Source organism: Cynara cardunculus (genome assembly GCF_001531365.2).
Source record: "Cynara cardunculus var. scolymus isolate 2C chromosome LG 2, CcrdV1, whole genome shotgun sequence".
NCBI classification, from domain to species: Eukaryota; Viridiplantae; Streptophyta; class Magnoliopsida; order Asterales; family Asteraceae; genus Cynara; species Cynara cardunculus.
Window position 1 is genome coordinate 27,992,291 of NC_037529.1, and position 4,064 is coordinate 27,996,354.

The 4,064-nt window shown below is 31.7% G+C and overlaps 1 pseudogene; it reads left to right on the forward strand.

Annotated features, from left to right (window-relative positions):
• Positions 1-2,127, forward strand: part of LOC112506033 — a 12,533-nt pseudogene extending 10,406 nt beyond the window's left edge.
• Positions 2,128-4,064: the final 1,937 nt, after the last annotated feature.

The window sequence follows — 4,064 nt, forward strand, 5'->3', positions numbered from 1 at the left end:
AAAAATCTAAAACAAACAAAACAATTTGACAAAAGATTTTAAAACTCCACTCCTATAAAATAATAATATGCAACTAAATAAATAAAATAAAATTGAAACTTTGGAAATTTTTGAATTTTAAAATAACGAGACTAAAATATCAACTTTATCTTTTTGTGAAATATTTCAAGACTAATTGGCTTGCATGAATTAACTTGGTTAGCTACTGTTGAAACATGATCTAATCACACTAACAAGACGATCTCTGAGGCTAAATCCTAAAAAAAAGCTAAGTTTTCAATCAGGATCCTGAAATAAAGTACTAACCTGAAATCCCACAATGCAGAGTTGTCATAGTTATGCATCCCATGTACCTGCTGTTTTAAATCAAAACTTTGTTTTCTGATAATTTCCTTTTCTGAATCCTTGCTTTCATGTATTAAACAAAATATGAAAGGTTCTCTTAAAATATCATTTTCAAGATTTTGTGTAAGTTTAGAACCACATGAACATGCCTAACGTTGGTGAGAACTGCTACTGTTTCTGTTTAAGCAATGACAACTTTTGCCAAGTCAGCAACTCCATTTCATCTTATACACACACATTTGGTTAAATTCCTCATGTCCCTGTTCACCATGCTTGAATGCATACATACCTTCATTTGGTTTAATTATTGTTGTTGTTACTTGTGGGTTTAATCACTAATGCTAAAAGAATTAGGACCTAAGCTTTTTTMTTGACCATGGAACATAAATACTTTTGGGGTTTCTTCTATCAAATTACCATTTTTTTTTGTTTTGCTTATTGATGGCAAGTTTTCGTCTATCAAGGGTTTGATTAGTTATTCTTCACTTTTGATTATGACTTACTTCTAAGTATATGTTTGATCAAATGGACTTCTTTTACATTCTCAATTGAAAATAAACGAGTTTTTGTTTTCCTCCTCCATGGAGTCGTTTGCTTGATCATTTTTAACGTTGTTCTTTTTATTGGCCTAAAATCCATAATCCATTGCTGGAAACCAGTTTTGCTATACGAATCAATTGCTGAGTGAAACTATTAAGTTTTACTTTCTGGTCTTGGAGTGGCTGATGATGATTATACGGTCGTGCAAGTTTAACACATCAGTTAAAAATGGAATACGAAAACGGATACAAGCAACAAATCCCAAAATCGAAATATGAATGCCTTCTCTTTGGTAAGCCTCTAATTTTTTAAACGAGTTTTAGATGTTTCCTCTTTTGTCTGGTCATGATTGCAATTTGAACTAATCTTCAATAAACCCTCTTATGCTCGATTTTTAGATGTTGATGATACCCTTTATCCTCTGAGCTATGGATTGTCAACAGAATGCACCTAGAAAAGTCAACAGAATACCTTTTACCCTTCATCAAGTCTTTTACATAGCTTTCCCATAAGAAAAGTGGTGAAGATTCGAGTCTTTTCGACTAATTAGCCACTTGATGGTTTATGAAACGACTCTTATCATAGTTTTTTGCTCTATTTCTTCACAGATTTTCTCGAATGCAAACGAGGACTATGTAGCTGAAGTTCTTCACCGACTTGGATTGGAGGACTGCTTTGATGATTTTATCTGTTTCGAGTATCTGAATCCCCCAAACCAGAAAAATGATGCTGATGATACTTATAATTGTTGTGTTACCGAAACTGGTGATTTATTACCAACGAGTCCTATTATCTGTAAACCCTTGGAAAATTATTTCCAACAGGCTTTCAAGATGGCAAACATCAACCCACACAAACAGTGATCCATCTTAGATTTTCGATATCCATTTCCCATTTTATGTGGTAATTATTCATTAAACCTTTTAAAATTTTCGCATTTCATATATTATTTGATGACAACATAGGCAATATACAGACTGCAATAGTCACGGGCCTCAACATTTTGTTATAAGTCGATTCTGCTGTGAATGTAAAATGGTGGTGGCTGTCGTTGCTGAACATTATCTTAATGGTGTCTTTTAACAGGTTGGGTCATCGGAGCATAAAAAAAGTGTGGATTACGCTTTAGAGAGCATCCATAACATCAGGGAAGCCTTGTCGGGGCTATGGGAATCGGTGATGAAGTCGAAGGATGTTTGCGATTCGCAGAAGATTGCAATCGAGACTACTGTGAAAGCTTAGACATGATGCATGGGAGTGTTATTCTTCTAACCTTTTATGGCTCTAATATTGAAGATGCCAATTTCAACAATCAACTTTGTTGTTACCATCTTTGTATTAATGTGTGAATTTTAAATGTTGAATGCGTAAATTATGAACTTCAAAATCGTTAAGAATTCTCTTGTTATAAGTTTAAATTATAGTAAATTACAAATATCGTCCTATGGTTTCTCTAATTTTTTGGAAGTTACAAGCACCGTTATTGCGGTTTGTAATTCCCTTGTTTCTTTTTTCTTCTTTACATTAAGTGGACCACATGTTGGCCAAGGGCAATTTGGTAAAATTGCATTATTTCAGTATACAAGTTTGTAATACACATATACAAGTGTTGGAAGTATTTTAAAAAATCCCCTTTCATCGATCCTCTGACTCTTAGTTGTTGTTGACTTTTTGATAAAAAAGGTGGAGATTCAACAATTTTGTATATTAGATTTACAATCTTGTACACCTGATTTCATTACAATCTTTGATGGAAATGTCCCTCATCATATGACTAGCATATGATGGTACTTAATTGCATAAGATAACATATGTTAAATGGACACATTTTCCATAACAAAATACAAACCACAATGATAGTCCTAATAATTTCCAAAAGTTAGCAACAAATTGCAAAGTAATTTAGGGGCCATTTACYTAAACACTTACCCGGTAAGCACTTACCGATAAAATTCAACAATATCGTTTACTTACTGGACAAGATTTTATTCATTAAAACGCATCKTATACAACAATTTATCCCGGTAAGCGCTAACCATGGTAAGAGTCGTCGTCTTCACTTACTGGGTAAGACTTGAGATTCTTGCCTTCGCTCTTACCCGATAAGATTTTTAGTACTTGCCATATTCATCCGATAAAGTAAAGTGACTTGATAAGTGCTTACCCTGGTAAACGTTTGGTAAACGGCACCTTACTCTTTTAGTTTATAGAAATGTTAAAAAAACTTGAAAGTGCTAGATATTAATCTATTTTATATGCATTATACTAGAAAAGCTTCCCTACTTTTTATATTATATTAAACTTGCTGGAAAAAAAAAACTCACTAATTTCTGAATATTTAATAAACTAACTAATCTTTATAACCTAATTTAATCAGGGGTTTGTATCAGGAAGCAAAATACATATTTATGAYAAGAAAAAAAGAAAGTAAATGCTTTAGAAACAAATACGTTATCATTATATTTCTAATAAATTACATAATAATTTTATCCTTAATAATGAATTATTCCATCTTATAATTAATAATATAATTAAAAATAGATAATACATAAGTACATAGAATTTTATGTTTTGTAATGAGCTCTGAGTATATAAGTTTAGAAACCCAATACGTTTGCAATTAGTTTTTCAATCGATCTTGTTAATACACCATATTAACCTTCAATTCTATATAATAGTTGACTTGCAAAATAACCACACAAACTTATGATTCAAGATCAAACTAATGTTTCAGAATTATGATTCACCCGCGCTGCATCGCGCGGGTACACCACTAGTATATATATATATATATATATATATGCATATGTAGGAAATGCATGATATGTATATTTAAGTTAATATGTATGCATGATTATGTGTGTTTTGCATACATATGTTTGAATGGATGTATGGGTATGCATGCAAAAGATGGTTGTTGAGCCGACTTACTCTTTTAAGAAAGAGTATATAATAGAAAGGGAGGTTCATCATTTGAACCTCTTGGATATTTTAAAATCTGTGAGAGATTTTGAGAAAAAGAGTGTTGACCGGATTATTATTGGACTAAATTCTTGAAGTTGGTTTTCAAAAGAATTGCAAAAGGTGAGTAATTTGATTCATCATATTTCATTTTGAAAAGTAATTCCTATTGATTTGAATTCTGAATTGTGTTATGAAATATCACCTTGATGTAGTTA